Source organism: Anser cygnoides, chromosome 6 (assembly GCF_040182565.1).
Source record: "Anser cygnoides isolate HZ-2024a breed goose chromosome 6, Taihu_goose_T2T_genome, whole genome shotgun sequence".
NCBI lineage: Eukaryota > Metazoa > Chordata > Aves > Anseriformes > Anatidae > Anser > Anser cygnoides.
In genome coordinates, this window is record NC_089878.1 from 28,361,350 (window position 1) to 28,382,193 (window position 20,844).

Consider the following 20,844-nt stretch of genomic DNA (forward strand, 5'->3'; position numbering starts at 1 on the left):
ACCTCTGAATTAACAGTGTTAATATTGTACTTACTCATTACAGTAGTGAACAAAAGCCCCATATCCAGCAACTTCTGCCAGCGGCATGTCACTGCACCATAGAAATTATGGAATTCACGATCCCTGATCACTGTCTCTGAAATTTTCCTTGAGCTGAGTTTCCTCTCCAGCCTTTGAACACTCTCCCACTTCCATCAAAATCATCAGAAGCAAACTAAAGATCAGCAAATTCTTCATGAAGCTAGACAAACCAGTGAAACAATTACATCACCGGTACATCTTCCCAATCTTCAGAATAAATGTTTTTAAGCAAGAAACGTGCCCCATTCTAGCATCCTATCCATACACGTGTACCTCAGAACAGGGTATGCAGCATCCTATATCCTTGCTCCATCAGTGTGGGTAAAGCAACAAGGACAAGCAGACAATGCACATAGGAAAGAAGCTTAATAAAGAAACATTGAGCTACAGATAGGTAAGAGTCTGTCATAAAGCAACCCCTCCATTCCCAGTTTCTCCATCCCAATTATCCAGTGCAGAGGCCCGCACTGACATGGAAACTAAGCAAGACAAGTTTGTAGTTGGAGGCAACATCGCTTGTTAAACCAACTGGTATAGCTAGAGAGAATACAAGCTTTTGGGCATACATGTCCTCTTCTATTTCTTGTTTGAAATACAAGCAGCAGACTTCAAAGCTAAAAACAAATTGAGAACAGTTGCTTAGAGCGTAATTAAGACAAGTATTTATAAGACCAGCTCTGAAAGGAAAGGTAGTTGGCACCAGTGAAACAGAGGGGATGTTCACATGGAGGGGAGGAAAAGAAAGGGGAGGGAGGAAAGAGATGGTAATGTGGTTCTCTCTTAGCAGAAAGAAAGAAACAGGTAGTTTATAGTCTGTGAAACGTGGCGAGGTTAATGAAGAAAGTTATTGCATGCCATAAACCAAATATCTCTATGAACCCTTGCTTCATGGTATCCAGTCAAATCAGGAATTTGAGTTCCCAGCCTCAAATTTGAAAGGTTGTTGTAGTTTTTCCTAAAATTAAGACACACACCATGTATTCTGGTGGAAAGAGTTCACCTCTGACACCTTAAGAGAGACTAGACTGTGGCTATGTATAGGTTAGGAGATGTGATGTCTGGGACGATCACTGCTGCACCACCACCCCCAAGCACTAGCAATAAATACGAGCTAGAAAAACTGCTGAATTCCATACAGGTGCTCATTTTATGGTATATGACCCTTTTACACCTTGTTGCTCCACAGCTGCTGGCTACTTCTCTGTCCCTGGAGACCATGAGGATATCACCTCTCTCTCAGCAAGACCACTGCTCTGCTCCACATGTGCTAATTACACCTCTTCCTCAAGTTCTGTAGTAGAGGAACGTGAAATTAAACTAAAACAACTGTTCCCAAAGCGTTCTTCAGCAGAATTTTGCTGGTTCTGTTTCAGACCACATCCATTTTTTTCCAGCTATTTCTGATGCTCTAATAAAAGACATTTCCTACAGACCTTGCTACACAAAGCTAGCACACACATTCTCCAAAATAGTTCGGGTAAGAGTACACTGTTTCACCTTCATTTTCAGGTTGATTGATATAATATTTTACTAAATTTTTTTATGAAACCTAAAAATGGCTTTAGTTAAAAAAAACATATCCTGAGAAAAAGTATTAAATAGGCTATACTTAATATGAAAGGAGATTACATGCTATAGCATCCTTAGAATTCAAGTGTAGCTATATTAGGAAGTTATTACGTTAGTTCATGGATTACTTTACGCAGGTTGATGCAAGTTTCATGAAAAAACTTCTTTAACTGGAAATTATCTTTTAAAAGCTCTGCTTCCGATTGCAAGTTGACATTTACAGAGAATGGGCAGATTTTAAAGGCACTGAAACTAACCAGCAGCGATAGGTAGTAAAACCCCCAAAATGCAGGACCAAATTTAGAGCTGACATACATTAATAATCCCCACTGGAATCAACCTGAGTTGCACTGATCTGTGATATGGTACTTTCTCAACCTATAAACCAGTACATTGTGTTTATATTTGCAATTTTAACTGTGATAAGCCAACAAGAGAGTTTCCTGTTATTCCTAAGCTTCAAGAGGCGCTGTAAAGCAAAATGAAAGCACACCACTATCTATTTGAGTTATTAATGTATCAACATAGGAAGAAATCAGGCATGCAGCAACTAGATACATGGAAAATACCTTAATTTCACTAAAAAACACAGGAAATATGTAAATTAGACACAGCTGTAACACTTCACAGAACAGGCACACTACATTTGCTATCAGTAACCAGTATTAAACACAAAAGAAAGCACTAAACCCTTAGAAATAATTTATAAGTTGTCACTTTTTTCCCAAAGCTTTTGAAAATTAGCAACCAGCACTAAATCAAGCCACTGATATTTTTCTTCCTCTGAAAATTGATGCCCACCAGAGTAATATTTCTAAAATAAATGCCATGCCTTAAATGTGTTAAAATTTACATGAAAAGCAGTACATTTTGCAAAAACTTGAAGCCAGCAGTATTCCTGTGATTTTCTAATAACCTGCAAATATTGTCACAAATCCTTCACTCATTCTTAGGAGAGATCAGTAACAGGTTTTACAGTGGGGAAAAGCACAAAACACAATATTTAAGAAGGATATGCAAGAGATTAAGTTTTGTCAGGTTTTAGCGTAGCTCTCCTCTGTGAAAGTGCAGGACTGAGGAGCAGTGGGGAATGCAGAGTTAGAAGGTTTATCTATCCAATGTATTCTTTTAATGCAGTTAGTTTTGTTTTGGATGAAACTAGAGAAAAGTTCTCAGAGACTGCATCATGCAAATTGAATAAATTAGATGTGTATATAAATATATATGTATGTTTAAATGAGTCTTCATTTTTCTTAAATACAAATGTCATAGAGTAACAGAGAAGTTCAGAAATCATGTAGGATTTATTATTATTATTATTATACTTATTTCACTCATTAATGCTGGTTTATTAGAGTGGACTGGATCAGTCAGACCCACACATTAATTACACAGTAAAAAAAAACACTAGAGACCACATTACATAATGTAGCAATAATCCAGACAGGACTGACGGGTAGACGGAATCTGGATTGCAACATAAGTACCAGCTTTTAAATGGTATAGCAGCTTAGAAAGACATTATCCCCATATAATGTTATTAATGTGCGAATCCTTTGACTACGGTAGGTAATTGTCCCCCATAATTAAACCTCAGCATCAGTAGGAGAGATATAATGTGTGCTTATCATTTGTATTCTTTTTAGCTTTTATTTATTTATTTTAAGCACAGACAGGCATCATGTCACTTGAGGATTATCTCATGGTGGTTGAACTCATTAACTAGCAAGTATACATTATTTCACACTCGAACAATAAGGTCTCTATAGCACTCGCCTGACAGAAGTGGAAAAACATTCACATTCATCAGAAAGGAGCAGCGACTTAAGCCACACAATTCTCAAGTTGAAAAGTTTTGCCAAATTTACTTAATCTGATGATAAAAGAAGTTTATTATTCACCATTGATTAGATAAATATTTCTGTGTTTAGATAGCTTCTAAAAAAAAAAATCAGAAGAGCGAGCATAGTCTATACCACCTTTATGAAGAAGACAGATTCTTCATTACACAGCACTGGGTAAATTTAAACCCAAAGTCAGAAGACCAGCATGTATTTCATTAGAGAATTACCAATGTTCATTGAGTAATAATGTGAAATAGTCCAGTGTGAAATAATCAAAACTTACCAAGTGCTCCAGAATGTAAGAGATCTTCCTACTCAAAACACAGGGGCAAAGAAAATTACCGAAAAAAAAATTGTTTGGATTCTCGTATGTTAAAGAAGCCCCATGCCTGCGCAGCCATTGCAACTGTCCTGAAAGAAACCAGCTCTGCTTGGCTCTTATACACCTCAGCCACTCCAGAATTTGAAGAACTTTGGTAGTATAAATTATTTATAAACAAAAGATTTACTGTTTACATTTTGTCTTAATGTTGAGTACAGAATTGGCTCAAGTAGGGTACTGTGCACATTTGCTCACTAATTGCAGTAACGCAATTTCAGAAATGTAAAAAAAAAAACAAAAAAACAAAACAAAAAAAACCTTTAAAAACAGTTTGCACACTGGCACAGACCCCATTCTAGCAAATTATCATTTATCAAGCAAAAAAGTGAGGAGGTTTGTCAGCCAGATGTCCCTCCCTCCAGCCACTGCAGACAGCTAGGCATTTCCTAGAGGGGATTTGTCCTTCCCTGGAGATACCTGCTCTCTTTCTGCAAAGGAGGGGGATAATTTGGCTTCTCCCTTTGGCACCTGCATTCAGTCCATAGCATTGACTGAACCTAGCCCTGTTCCCCCTTCCGAACTAGCCAAAAGTCTCAACTTTCAAGCCTCTTATACCCAATTCAGGCATTACTAACAATGAGAACCTTCAGAGCACCAGATTCCACTTTTGTAGCCATAGCTTAGATCTGTCTAACTTAGATGCTGATCCAGCACTTGCACTCAGACTGAACATGAAATTGTTTCAGGAGTTACTCTCAGACTAGTGGAACTATTCTGGACTTGATAATGGCATATGTAAATATTTACAACATAACCACTCACAGGCTGACTGGAGAATTGTGTTCCTGCACCTCGTCACAGCACCGACCAGTTGAGAAAAGGAGAGAGGGAAGATCTACACATTTATTTATGTCACCCTATTTGAATATCAGTCATGAAAATTAGTAATCTGTAATTCAGTGAAGTAAATACTGAAAAAAACATACTACACATACATCCTGCATGAAGTAGTATACAGTTTAAGGCCCCAACTCCACAAATACTTCATTTTTTTGTTTTCAAGAACAATTCCAAAACATTAAATTAGACTACATCATTGTAGTGAAGCATGCACATTGGGTTTTATGTGATTAAGTGCTAAAAAACTAAATATGAGTAAGGCCAAACTCTTTTAATAAAAAATACTCTTATTATAATTAGAAAACAGTAAGGTAATTGAGACGTCAATAAAAGAGCCTCCAGAAAAAAAATTACAAAAGTGTCTTTCCTTGACTTTTTTGGATATTTGTTCACTTCGCAGTAATGAGAAAAGTAAAATGCACAGAGTTTTCCTGAAGTTTTGCTTCAGCTACCAGGTGCAATATCTGCTCGAGAACACCTAACACATGCAGTGCTTCTACCATGGGTGGTGCAGACAGGACAGGGAGCCTACCAGGTCTCTGGCATTTCTAATTTCAAGGTTACTCATAGCTACTATTGTGTTCATTCACGTTTTCTCAATTAAAATTAAGTTCAACTAAAATCTATGTTAAGTTGCATGCAAACTCACTAGCAATGGATTTTTATAATTTTATAGAATTTGAGCCCTCTGCATTTTTTAAAAAATATTTTCCTGCAAGCTACAGAAACACACTTGGTGAACATCACATTCAGCATCTTGGAGTTCTTCCCTGATACACTAAACAAAAGTTGGTATCTTCGTGTAGGTTAGCAATCGAGATCTATACACCAAAAATAGACTGGGAACTAGGTAAGACTTCTGAGCCAACTGCAATATAGCACTAGCGTTGCCAACAGCCAAATGAAACAATAATTAGATTTGAACAGAATTTCAATCAAGTCTCTGTGTAATTTACCCCAGGTCGAGGTATTTCAACACTACCCTTGAAAGTACCAGGAAGTACATGGTGGGAAGATGAATGTGCAGCCCTTACCTTTTAACAATGATCAGGGTCACATGGCTAATTAAAATACCTTTGTTTACATCGGGTAAGAGTCCTGCTGTTAGACCATCTGCACCTGCAGTCTGTTCCATCAAAACCCCTTCCACAAATTGCATGCTCCTAATAGGTATTGCTGTGCCAATGACAATTACCTAATTAGACATTAGAATGTCAATGCTGATTTTAAAATCCATGCTAATTATTTTACTGTTTGACAGAATATTTCCCAATGAAGGAAGGAGTCTGGATAGCATAATTATGTCACGAGGAACACTTCTGTATATGATTAAAAGGTTTGGCTGCCTCTGATTGGAAGGGCTCCAGTTATTTATGTATTTAACAAAGTTGCAATCAGCACATACGGTTTTCAGCTGAAAGAAACAATCTGAACCCTGCTTATTCACTTGCCTGCTATCACAGGGCATATAATGAAGCTCGTGATTAGGTTCCTCTTCTTTAAGGTTTGTCTTTGAGTAAGGAGAGTTCGGAAATGGAGCGGAAACATGTCTAGAAGACAGATTACATGATAAGTCTCTTTTTCATTACAGTTTGAAGAAAAAAAGTGTGGGCACTGGATGCGTGATTGGTTTTATGTCTTTAGACATAGAACAGTAAATACCTTTGTGCCTAATGCCGAGTACATCTAGGGGCAATTGCTGCATTTACTGGTCTCAAGCTGCTCCTGGTACTTGGCATCACTATACAGGTTTTGAAAGATCTGCAACGTTTTCCTAGGCCTCAAAGTTTTGGCTTTTAAAGCAAGACAACTTAAACCATAAACATGATAATACGAAAGATGAATTTAGGATTCTAAAATGTTCATTTCAGCTGCAACTGAAAGTCTTAAAATAAAACACAATGGAGGACTTTAAGTGCTGTCACAGCAAACCACAAATACAGTAAATATAAGGAAGGACTACAAAATAGAAGTATACTGCACAATAGGTGAAATGCCTATAAACCTTTCTAAACAAACTTACACAGCTTTTCTGTATTCCCTTCACCAGAAAGAGCACTGCAAAGAATTGTGGTTAAAGCTGTGATACCAGCAACAACACAGTACAGCTTATGACTTCAAGTATCTCTGATCTTCAGTTGGTAAGCTGCAACCAGGAAAACAATTTGTCCTTTTCTTAGAAAAATGCTGTGATGGTAGTAGCGAAGACAAATATTTTTATCATTTACTATATAATTTCCACAGAAGCAGTTGCATAAAAATGATATAATGCCTACAACACAATCAGCTTAACCTGTGTATCTGCATATCTACATGTTGTATACACATGGGTCTTGTATCATTGTGAATATTCAATGGCATATCCAACACATAATAATGTGCGTTAAAATTCATATTCACAGCATATTGATCAGCATAAACCTCAAGCAGAACTGTATAATACATGCCCATACAACATTCCAAGCTATAGATGCCCCCTCACGTTCAAGAAGCACTATCTGATCAGAACCTGTGGTAAGCGCAAGATTTTTATCATTACTATCATTATTATCATTTTTATCAAACTCGTTAATGGAAAACTTGATCAGCCAGTAGCCAAACATTTCAAATCCCTCTTTAAATCTTCCCCCAAATCCCTTCTCAAGACTCATTTCTACTACAGCTCCTATAGGAAATTAGCTCATTGATGAGCAGGTTAACGGATAAATCAGGATGTCTGATCTTTGCTTTCTCTTTTTTGTTTCATTTATAACAAAAATGTATGTATGTAAACTGCACTGCATGCTTCTGTCCCTCCTCCATCACACTTACAGCAGTTGCTTTCTTAGAATGCATACCTTAGAAATCCGAGTCTTTCTGCAAGTGCTTTATAATGCCTGATGAAACAGGGCTGTTATTTTCATTTTGCAAATCATTCTGATACACCAAACAAATAATCAGATAATATCTTCTGACAAAAAAAAAGGTATTATAGCCTGAAGATCTTTATACATACATATATATATTTAAATGTGTTTGTTTTATCTTCTGAATGCTCCTGGGTGCATTTACAGCCTTCTTAATGACTTAAATTTGAGGATTACATGTCTCAGAGCTACTCACCATTGCAGTAATTGGAATTCTGTAGCTGTCCCATGCAACACACACTGAACTGCTTAGCTGTGAGTTTTGGGAAAGTTTCAGCTCCAGCAGAGCAGTAGCCAAAAAGACACATCCTTTAATGCCTAAGACAGAACAGAAACACACGGAAGGTTTATACTAGGATTGCATCGTCATATGGTTTACCAGACACTGTATCTTCAGAACATATAAACTAGCATTAACGTATCAGAAAGGCTGACTCAGCAAGACATCAAAAGTAAAGATGTGAGAAAAGTTAGGGGATAAAATCCTGATCCCACGTAAACCAGTGGCAAAACTCCAATTGACTTTATGCAGAATAAAATTTTGCTCACAAGTTTCCCCTTTAACATCACATTGGTTTGCTCTGTATATTACGCATTTCCCAGTTGTGCATCAACCAAGCACAATCAAGCCCTATAGATCACAGCTAACCAGAAGGACAAAAATAAGTTTGATGCAATGCTCAGCTGGGGTAAAGCATTTAACTCTCAAAGAAGCTCATCTTAGTCCTCCAGCTGGAGATGAGGCCCAAAATAGGCAAACTTCACATGGAAATTTAATTTTGAATAGTTATTTCAGGGCCATATTTTCCAGGTGGGGCATATGTTATGGATTTAACTGTCCATCAGCTGAGTATCTTAAGACTTGCTGTGAGCACCTGGTCACCACTTTAAAAACATAAATGATATCCAGTGACTTAATAATTTAGTTAAGCAATGCATTTGAAAAGACAGACTATTTTTATTTATTATATATGAAAACTTTGGTGCGATAAGCTCTATGCAAAATGCAGAAGACTTATTCCCTACCATAAAGGAGTTTTGTTTGTTTTTTGTGTTTGTTTTTTGTTTTTCTTGGTTGATTTGTTTTGGTTTTTAACATTCCATTATTCTTAGGGGAAGTATACAACTCATTTGAAACAACCTATCCACATTAGAATAATATGCATTTATCAAAAGTATATCAAAAATATAGTGAAAGTATGTACTTATCAATGCAGGGTGTGATTTCAGAACCACTCTTTATCAGAACAATTTTCTTTCTACTGACGTAAGTCATAAAACTCCCATTGACTTTGAAGAGATCAGAGTTAGGTCAACACTAAGTGCCTTTGAAAATTCCAAGCTTAAGTTAACTTTTAACTCTAAATTTATGTTGACTCAGTCACAATTTTCATTGTTCTCACTGGAATCATTACAGGAATATGTAAGTCTGTTAATAAATATCTCATGCCTTTAAGAATAGCATACCCCAGACTAGTTTTAAATAACTCATCCCTCTAAGAATGACATATCCCATCCATCTCTATATATTTCCCTAGACTCAACAGTTTCGACAACTGCTTGGAAAGGATTTATTTCCTCAGAAATCTGTAGTCCCATTGTGTGTTGCATTATCCGGAAATGGGACCCTGAGCTGGATCTGCTGCAGGAAAGCATCTCCTAACGGATATGATTTTGCTGAATGTCATATAACGCCCCGAACGATTCTTGGTCCGAGGATTCTTTCTGACAGGTAATACTCCAGCAAAGCATCATCTTCTCTCCAAAGGCCATAAATGATCTCCAAGTGAATACTGCTGGTTTGGGCTTTTTTGTTTGTTTTGTTTTGTGTCTAAGATTAGTTCAAGCTTTTCAGAAAAGTAATTGCCATTTATCAAGGTAGCATCTACACCCTCAGGTCAGAATTGGGGCCCAGGTCTGATAGGTATGTCAATACACACAATGAAAACACATTTCCTGTTCCAAGAAGTTCATTGTTTGCATACAGTAATGTGTTAAGTAAAAGAGGTGTTAGAGCATTTTTCATGGATTCTGGACGCTTCTGTCAACCCAGGGATTCCACCTAGCAGCAGATCCCATCCCCACCTGGAAACTCCAGGAAACTTAGCAGTTTCCTTGTACAGTCTTTACAGGCCACACTTCCTTCCTTTCAAGCACCAGGTCCTCATATAAAAAAGAAGAAAACTTTATGAAGGGGAAAAAGAGCAATCTAATATCTTCCAAACAAGTTACTGCCCTTCACCACAGTAATTTGTGCAATAAACCTTTGCTTCGGTTTCCTGAAACAGTGCAATATGCTATGAACAAGTGTTTCTTTGAGATCTCTTTCCTCACATGTAGTTTATCGCAGGGGGTTAGCGAAGCACCAAGGCCACAACACCAGCGCGGGGCTGCCAGCCTCCTCCCTAGGAAAGGCTTTACTGCCCCATCAGCACCGATTTAGGACACATCACAGCCACCCACACCGTGTCTCATCCCACTCTGCTGGTGAGCCCAGATGTTGAGAGGCAGCACCTTCACCGGGCTGCAGGAAGGATGCGCTAACATGGAGGACCACTGAGATGAGCCCTGCCCATCAGAAATATCTCACCCGCAAGAGAAGGCAGCCCTTTTCCCTTTGCTTCCAGTAGTAGGTGCCAGCTGCACTGCCTCCCTGTGCAAAGCTGGCATTTGGGCTAGCGTGTCTTCACTGACCAAGTTGCACTTGGCAAGCTGCAGTTCTTCAGGCACACAACAAAGAAAACAATGTTTTATTGTCTTTCCACCCACAGCCAGTGACATCAACAGGACAAGCAATCAACATCTTGCTCCTTGCCCTCTCGTTCCTCTTTCCCCACTTCCAGTAAATGGCAGTAGACTGACTTGGTTTTGTGTTTGTTTGTTTTGTGTTTCCCCTGTGTGATGCTCAGCCTATGCGACTTCATACAGAAAAGGCTTCCAGAGCCCTGTGACCAAGCCCCATCTCTGCCACAGGCGTCCCCGGGAAGCTGTTCAGCCCGGTGTGTCCACTCCTCTTCCATAAAAATGGGAATGCTCTGCCGCTTCCTTCCCCTCACTTCTCACCTCCCCTGCATAGGCTATAGATTCTCTGATCCGCAAAACCTTTGCTAATACAGTGGCCAGCAAATGAGAGCGGGATGTGTTCAGAGGCTCTTTTATCATGTATATTACTGTAAGTATCCATAGGTGGATAAAACAGATGGGAAAGAACTGTGAGAAGACTGTGATTAGCATAATTGCTAGTGATCACATCAGACAATCTGCGTAACCACAGTCAAGCATTTTTATAAGTATTGCTAGGGAGATTAATAAGAAAATCGGTGTTGGGAGAGCCACTAAAGCAGAAGCTATATTTTTTCTGGAGGGTTATTTTAGGGCTCCATACAGGACTGAAGTGCACCAAAATTCTCATGGGTATTTGTATGACAGCTCTTTGCACAGAAGCAGGGACAAAGCCCCTTCTTTGCCCCCTCCCATTTTACTGTACTTTGTGACCACTTTAGATGTGGTGTTCCCAGCACTTTCCTGTATGAATATCTTGTCCAGACACAAAGACTTCTAGAGAGGGAAATCAGAGGAAATGGGCATGGAGGAAGAGGAATCCTACAAAACCCACAGTGAGTACTAGAAGCTTCCCTTTGAGAAAACATAAAACAAAAAGAAGCACAAAAACCTCAAATACAAATTAAAAAGACCAAGTTTCCAGGTGTGCTTGAAGTCCCTGGCACTCCCATTGGCTTGTTCTCTGAACTAGGACACCTCAACAGCACTCTTGCTCATCCCATGCTGTCTGCAATGTGTTGAGAAGCTTTTATTTCTCTCCTTGAATGACAACTGCTGAAAACAAGCGGGTCCTGATACGAGTTGGACCGCTGGATGTTTGTAAAGTACAGGTAATTATTGTGATAGCTTCAGTAGTGGAGCTCAGTGACACTTCCAGTGTGCAATACTGAGACTTTCTGAGAAGCTGTCACACTTGCATGTTCAGCTGAAGCAAAGCCCCAGCTTTGCACATGTGTCTTTTCACTTGCTCCATAAAATTCCTTCATGGTTTAGATAAGATATAAATTGTGGGATTTGTACTATCCAGCTCTACCCAAAACTTTTTCCAGCTTACACTCCCAAGAAAAATTTGGCAGAAAAATGACATGCTAAAATAATAAAAAATAGTTAAGCGTGAGTTTTCTATGGCAAAGCAGCAGCAGACACTACAGGGAACACAGCTGGATTGGGTCAGGTCCCCCCCCCCCCCCCCCCAAACCCCTCAGGGGTTTTCTACTTGAAGGTATATTTCTGGGGGCATAAGCCCCCCAGGCAGGGGGGCACCCCTGAATAATCCTGCCACTTGCGGGCAAAGGGTTTTTTCTGCCATGAGCCAGCCTGCTCCGCTCTGCAGCTGCATGGCTGTGGTGGCCGCCAGTCAAGCGCTGGAGCCAAGCAGCGTGTGCTCGGCGAGCAGGCGCTGAGGGCTCCGGGTGCAGGTTTTGCCAGTTCTCCACAAGAACAGAGCTATGACGCCGATTCCCAGCAGCACCTCTGTCATCCTTTTTATTTCCTCTACACCTTGCCATTTCTCAATCTCGGGCAGAAACGCGAATCACCAGCCTCTGTATACAGATTACTTAATACCTACTTCAGCTCTTGCAGTGTCTCTGCCTGTTTTGATTCACCAGTATCTACCAAAACCTTTGTTATGCTCTTTTCTTAGTCCCTTGCTGGACTGTGTCAGCCTTCTCTTTGCATTTCCCACTGGTTCCCTTTCCACTGAGTTACCCGAGCATGCAGTGTCCCATCCCTTCCATTTGCTTGTTAAACCCTTTCACACCAGAGCTGCCCTCTCTCTTCCCCTGTACTCCATCCAGCTCACCCACAATGACTGCACCAGTCTGCTGCACCAGGACTGCTGGAGACCTACAAACACAGACCCTCAGACCCTCCCCAGCTTCTCATCCTCTTTAAAATTCTAAACTTTTAGATAATACCCACAAAAAAGAAAAACAACAAAACCAACACAAATTTAACTTCAGTTATGGGTCAGGCTGACCAATAGCTGTATTCACCCCACACGCCTGCCGTTGACAGATATCAACCATCCATCCATCTCAAGTACGCAAGGGAAGAGCTGTCTTTGTACAGGACCTAGTGCTATGGCTGTAACCCCTAAATAGGGCTCACAAGGGCTGCAGAGCACAGACAGGACCTCTCTGCATTAAGAGACTGTTAGTTAAGCTGGGAAGTTGAAGAAAGCAAGCAGAAAATTAAATATTTCTAGCTCTGCAGCTAGAACCGACTCCTCATGCATGTATACTTTTTGATGGTCCAAATTACATGTTCACACACTTTCCTTTTTTTTCCTTCAGAGAAATGTTTCTTTATGGAGCTCTCAGTACTGATGCACACAGAGGAAGATACGGCTTAGAAAATCTCACATGCACGAATGCCGCGACTTCTCCACTTGGCAAAGTTATTGGCGACTCCAAATGTGCCTCTTCTAATAGGAACACCAGGCAGCGAATCCAACAGTGCCTATACACCCTGTTAATAACAGTACATCCTACGAGACCTCCTTCAAGCTTTTCTGCATTATCCTTTGGGTGTGCCTGGGGGACAAAGGCAGATGTCCGGAGTCCCACGGAGGTGGGGAATCCAGCGCTGCTGCTCCTGAGGCGCTCTCATCCCTCTGCAGTGCCGGCTCCGGTCTGGCCACCACCTGCACCCGAGGGCTGGGAACCGCAGAGCAGAAGAGAGGCAGCTCCGATGAGATTCCCAAACTCAAAAAAGCCCTGCTAAGCGGCACACTCCCACTCTCCCTATGTGCATCTTAGCACTGCAACCTCTTCACATCTCACGAGCTAGCGTGGAACAGATGCGTCCCCCCGTCAGGAGGCAGCGACACCCCTCCCTCCTCACATGACTCATATGATGTCAGAGCTGTCCTTGTCACCGACCCCAATTCGGGCTCACACGTCAAGGACACGCTCGCTCGGTGGATCCTCTCGGCACGACGGATCTTCCATCCCCTCTCCCTTGGGCTGCCCACATCCCAGCTAAGGACTGAACAAGGAGGACTTTTTGCTAGTTCAGCAAACTCAGCTCCTCTGGCGGCTCCAGCAGCACCAAAATGCCAGGAGAGGCTGCAAGGTTTCCAACCTTTGGCAGCAAAGTCAGCATCGCAGGGCACGGACCCCCCCTGCCCCCCATAATGTCCAATACAGAGATGCAAATGATTTTTATGGAACAGCCATGTACTTTCATGTGATCTAATATTAGCTGTGCTGTATATAATTATTTTATGTAGTACTCTGCGTTCTGGTTGTGCTCCCATCGATATGTCTAGTAGATATTTGTAGTTCCCTAGTAATTTAATAGCTAGTTTGTGCCCTAAAGCATAAAAACATTTCTACCCTATCTAAAGTAACCGTGGGTGGTGTTATCCATATAAAATCTTTGAGTCCTAATGAGCTTTTGTTCTCAAGTTATAACCCAAAAATACATCACCCGGCTGTTCCGTTCTCTACTGAAGATCCTCACTATGATGTGAAAGGAAAAGAAATTAAAACCTTAGATAAATGTGTTTGATCTACCACAAAGTGGGAAAAGACACCCCTCTGTATTGTATATTGTTGGGATTTTTTAACGAGCCCAGCTTCTGTTCATTGCTAAGTGTTTCAAGGCTGAAGATAAGCTGCCTTTTTGCAGACCTGGAGCCAGCTGTGGCTCAAGCTGCCCGGGCAGGAGATGCTGCTGACCCTGTAGTGAAGCCACCATGGCCACTGGAGCCAGGGCACGATTCTGCAATGTGGCACGGCACTTGGGGCTCCTACGGGGAAAAGGCAGCAGGCCCCCGACCCCCTGCAGGGTTGGTGGTAGGAGACCTCCCACCTCCTGACCTGGGGAAGATGAGGCTGCCGAGAGCCGATGGAGAAAGCCCCGCAGCGAGGCTTTGTGCCGCCTTGCAACCGCGAGTGCCAGGGACGGCGGTGACGCCAGCGCCTTCCTTCGCCTCTTCCTTCACTCGCTGTCACTGGCGGCCGTGGAGCCAGGCCAGAGCCCGGCGCTCACCGGGAGCCAGGCTCGAGCCTGCCTTGGCGTGCCCACCTCTGCTCTTTAGGAGAGGGTACAGGCTGTACAATACATCATCTGTTATGCAATTCGGCCTGCGCCCGGATCCGGTTCGCTTCCAGGCGGCAGGAATACATCCCCCCGGCTCTCCCCCAGCCCCATTCAGCCCGGCCACGCGCTGTCTGCTACCCGGGCACAGCGCAGTGAGGAGCTCTGCAGCTCGCAGCGAGCCGCCCGCGGGCAGCAGGCCGGGGGGCGGCGTGCCAGGGAGCCAGCTCGCGAGGGAGGCCTCGCTGGGCCCGCTTCAGCCCTGCCGCTGCTCTCCTGGAAGGAATTGCGCTCGGCCGCCCTCAGCATCAGGTCCCAGCGCACCGAGTCCTTCTCCCTATCGCTCTCAATTATACCGAGTTTAAAAATGAGTGTCCGGAAACATCGGTGGGAGAAATATCGCAGCGTTTGTCATCCAAGAAAGAACCAAAATGTGCGTTACCAGCTAGGTATCAAAGAAAGCCTGAGATAAAATCCCTGGATTAACAACTCCACACAACCAAAGGAAGAAAAACAAACAAACCGGTTTTGACCTCAGAGGCTGACACCCATCTCCAAACACAGAAGGGAAAGTGCCTCCAAGGGTAAAACCCGGCTGCTTTATTAAAAGTGAACAGCAAGCCAAGGACATTCAGCTAGGAAGCAAATAATTCCCCATCCATCGAAGCAACAGGTAGAAATGCCAGCAAATCCTGTCTGCTCTGTTCAAAAGAGATTTCCTAGTATCTACGCTTGGAGACAACGAAACCTAGATAGAGTATTAGCTGTCATTAAAAAGTAAACGAAGGCAGTTGGAATTAATTCTTCCACTCACAGTTCAGAAGGATTTTGGCATTCAGCACTATCAGTAAATCCCAGAAGTAGCAATCAGCAGGTAATCTGTTCAGTGTAACCAGATAGTCCCATCACATACACGGATTTAACAAGTGCAGCACCCCCAGAGAGATACCAATTACAAGATAATCAACTTCCTCCTCCCTTTACTCTGGGGAAAACTTTAATAAGACTGCAGTCCAGCCCTTGCCACACCTTACAGAGTGCCTTCTCTTACTGCCTGGAGTAAACAGAAAGACATGAGAATTAGCCGTCGATGAGAAAACAAGGATGCTGGTCTGCAAAATAAACAAAATTAAAAGCACAAATATTTGACTTTATAAAATCTGGTCATTCCACTATTTTTGTAGGAAAAAGAAACAAGATACTGTGCCATAGATAACAGCCAAGTGATTATCACACTGCTTTGAGTAGCTCAAGGAGTAGGGCAGAAGATTTGTGGGCTTAAAGAAACAACTGATTTCAACCAACATCTCCATTATCTCAGGTGAAAGCTGTTGGCAACTTGAAATATGCCCATTCTCTCTCTCTCAAAAAAAAAATAAAAAAATATCCTGGACTGCAGACACATACAGAAAAAAAGTCATCAGAATCATTGAGAGATTCCTATCTCAACAAGCTGTATTTTTCTCTCATGGGAATATTTTGTTGCATGCACTCCCTGGAAGTGTAAGTCCTTCCAGCACATGCTGCGCTGCGATGCAGCAGAAGGGCAGAGGCTGACGGGCTGTTCGGGCAGGCACTTTGTGGATCAGATACAGACATTCGGAGCAGTTTGGAGCAGGGCAGAGACCCTGCCCTGTCACACAGCCCTTCAGCACGTTTAAAAGCATTCCATGCTATAAAAATAAATAAATAAGTAAAACAAAAATAAAAAGATATAAGATACCCAGGAGTCAGAAGAAAAGTTCAGTATTAGCATTCAGGTCTGTAACACCACTGCATGATTGCTGTACAATGGTGCCTGCAATGCCCCTCCCTGACAGCGCTGGGGCTCCATGTGTAGAGTCACTTCCTTCCTTTCCTTTCCCTTCCCTCCCACCTCTCTGCCTCTTGCCGATGGGCTGCTGAGTACGTGCCAGGGTCTCTGTCAGCCCAAGAACCTCGCGCCTCCAGCATCCCCTCCATTAACAAGGAGAGGGACCAAAAAGTACATATCCCTCATCTCCCACGTCTCCTCCCCCTCTCAATTATCTCCCTTTGTTTTTTAGCCAGAAAAGTTAAAGAAAGCAGAGCAGAAGAGATGCTGAATGACAGCCACACAGGCACAGTCCTAGAGCGATAAAGGGGTTAGACAAGTTGCATTCATCCCTCGCATCCTACAACTTCACTCTCTGCTGCTCTTGGTCCTTTCTAATTTCCTGCTCTCTCTCACTCCCCCTTTTCCCTTCCTGCCTATTTCTTTCTTCCTTGGCTTTGCAGCTTCAGCCTCCCTCACATTTGGGGCGTGTTTCTTTTCTTCTTTTCCAAATGCCTCTTCTCCTTTCTCAGATCTCTTCCAAATAGCCATCCTCTACAGACCTTAACATCGACTCTCCTCATTCTTATTACACCGAGCTGATCTCCTTTGCTGTGTGTTGCTCATGCTGCATCTCTCTATTTTATAGAGCATTTACGACACCGTGCACATAATATATAACCGAGCATTTCAGCATGGAAGCAATTGCCTCTAACACTGAAGTAAATCTGCAATTGACAGTTCTAAAATGCTTATAACTGCAGGACTGTCTTTCATAGACTCACAGATTTTAAGGCCAGATGGGACCATTAGATCATCTAGTCTGAGCTCATCTGAAAACCTGCTCTGGTTCTTCCCTAATAATGGGTGTCCATGCGATGCCATCAGGAGCTACCAGCACAGCATCCCAGGATCCGTATTTCAGTTGTCACTATGCGCAGTGCAGCCAGCGTATCAGCTGCATGAAGCATCCTTCCCACCTCCGAGGCACCCAGCAACTCTCACCTTCCTCAGGCAGCCCTACTGCACGAAGGGAGCAGGCAGGTAAGACGGGAGCCAAAAGGGAAGGGAAGCTGGCTGCTTCAGAAAAAAGTCCCCAGAGCAGTTCTCAGAAAATCACATATTCCCTTTATGTCATTCCTATCGCAACACAGCCTAAATTTAAGTCACAAACAAAAATCAAAAATTCAAACAGCTCCTGCACAAAGAAACTAAATGAAATACAACAAAAATAAAAATGCACGTGCAATATAGCCTGTGCTCACACTCTCTAATCCCCTCTGGTTTCTTGCCATATTTCATATTACTGTTTTTAAAAATCCCATTTTTATTTTTCACCTTTTTAATACTTATTAGTGCTATGTTTTGCTATTATCACACAACTCTGAAAACCTAAATAATTTGTTTACATGAAGCTCTCGAGTTATATTTAAAAAGCTGGCAGAAATTCTGGCATTTGGATAGCTCGGGTATATAAATAGGATTTTGTCTTCAATAAATCCTTGTGCCTTGCACATACAAAATAAAACACACAGGAAAAGTCAAAGATCAGCTTAAAAAAACAGAATTTACATTCAATTAGAGAATGTAGTAAGTTATCTAATTTGGGCTGCACATAATGGGAACTTACTAGTAATTTATTTGCCTGTCCCCCTAATTTCAGTATCTCCCAAGAAGACTGCAGCAATTTTCTTGTTTGCTTCCAATCCACAGGTTTTTTGTGTAGGTGTGTTTTAATGCCTTTTTCCCATTTCTGGTGTGCATATCTGCATGAGAATATGTACAATTATCATCTTTAAAAGGCTAACTTAAGCATCTCAGTTTTAAATGCTGTTCTCAAAGGGATAGCTAATTTATACTTCATTCCTTGACTGTTAACTGGATCAGGAAAATAGAAGTAAAACCAAATTATTTTTGCCAACTGATTGCTTTCAAAAAAATCTTACACTAGCCAATATGCAAATTTCTTAATGAAAACCATCCTGGGAATTTATTAAACCGTTCATACTGAAGAAAATTACTTTCATTTACATCGAAAAGTGAAATACTCTATCCTGACCTATATATGTGCTTGCCAAGATTCTATCTCCACTATACTCAGAGTCTTTACCATGCTATCACCATGAAGAAGAGCAATTTCTCTCTCTCTTCCCCCCCTCCCTTTTTTTTTTTTTAATAAAAAGGCAAATAATAGGCACTGCCAATAGCCATTGTTGACCCAAGTCAAAAGTGTTTGAAATTAATTTATCCGCTTTGGATGGTGTATAAATTTCTCATTACGAGTGTCAGTGATGGACAAGAAACCATTCCAAAAAATGTATTGGGTATCATGCCAAACTCTGTAATCAAGGTCTCTTGCAGAGACTCTGGAGTATACAAAGGGTTTCACACAGTCAGGAGCGTTAGCTATGCATGCTTTCCCGTTGCCCGGGCTCAGCCAAATACACTGTGAGAACAACACGTATATACACTTTGTTTTATTATGCCTCGCAGATGCTTTTTTGTTTTATATTTCAAGCTTTGTCAGGTCCAATGTTTGTTCCTTCTTCATCCTTCAGCCCTCCCTCTTCCCCCTGCCCTCCCCCAGATTTCGGAACAGCTTCCTAGACAGACCTGGTATCGATTACATAAACTGACTTTCTTGGAAAGTAAAGCATGTGTGTGTGGGGGGGGTGGAATTGGGATTTCTTCTACTTGCAACCGAAAATGGCAGCCGTTGAACAGATCTGGTCAATGACAGTAAGAGAATAAGCCCAGCAGAAAGTGGTAATATATTGTGTTACACTTACGCCAACTTGCCAAGTCAAGTTCTTTTTCTCAAGCGCATGTACAGTTTGTTCTTGCTATCCTCAGTTAACTCTGCTCTCTGAATAGAGGAGATGGGAACCGCTCAAAGGCCACAATAGCATGTTCTACTTAAGGTTTCCTCTCCACACTAACTATTGTGGATAGCACCCTTTGTAACTACAGTCAAGCACTCTTGAATAAGAATGCTCTCATTAAGGATATGAAGCGACGTTTTCTTTACCTTGCAAGAATTCTGTAAAATCACATTTTCCTCATTACAGGCAAAGTACCTGCTGCTAAAAAGCAGCACAAAGTTGGCTCAATTTCCTCGAGCAAATTTGAAGCTTCCTTCAAAACTAGCAGCAAAAGAGCATCAAAATGACAATATTGTACAAGAAATGCATCAAGAATGACTGATTAATCTAAGTTTCTATGGGAACGTGAGAAATGACATATTGGATCAGATGAGTGGCCTGTTTAGTCCAAGATATGCTGTCAGCTAACATCATATACTGCAGCACGTGAAGGTTTAGTGCCCCTTATCAAACAACTGTCACCAAACACCTAGAAAACAGGTAAGGCAGCTTATCTTGAGAGCAGATCAGTTGATGCTCTGAGGCAGGTAGGCTGAGATACTTTTTGTATCTGGTGTATGAGAAAAAAATAAATAATAAAGCAATGTTGCTAAAGCAATTTCCATTTTATTATTTTTTAATCGCTCAACCTTGGTAACACTCCTTTCTCAAGCTGAGTTTTCCATGCAGGGGAATCTGCCAAAGGGTGGGTGGTTTAATGTCAAAAATTGATCCAAATTTTATATATTTTTTGGAAATAAGAAAACACATTCTTGAATATTATGCATTAGAACCATTAGGATGAAGACTGATCTAGCAGGTATTTTCTTCTTTACAAAATACTGCTTAAAAAGCAGACAAAAATTACTACTAAGACGAGGTTGGATCTTTGACTCAATTAGCTGGTCAAAGAGGACAGTAATGAAGTCTGTCAGGGCACTATAGTTATCACATAGTAGCTTTTGAATATAATCAAAACTAAAACTAGTAACAAGATACAGGAAACAAAATATTATGGGATGCTAAGGTAAAATAACACAGTAAGGCAAAATGATAAGAATAACGATATTGTTCACAGAGAAAAGGTGGATGAGTCCCTTCTAGTGTCATTCATTCTAATTTCATAAGAAAAACACATGACAATTTCAATGTTTTCCTAGTGGATTTTGACTTTTTCCTTACATGATTCTTCACTCCAAAGGAATTCATTCCTAAAAACTGCCCACTACAGAAGTCCATCACCATGTGTTTGTGTGCCGGCAAGTGGGGCCATTACGTGTTGTCATTTTAATCACCAGTTCTGCATGTTTACCTTTAGGTTCAGTCTAAGTAATTTTTTGTTTGTTTATAAAAATGACAAATTAACTATAACATCTCAAAATGCACGGAAAAAAATGAACAGGGAGAATCTCTTCCTTTATGAAACTGCAGAATATTTTTACTACAAAAAAGTCTGTGG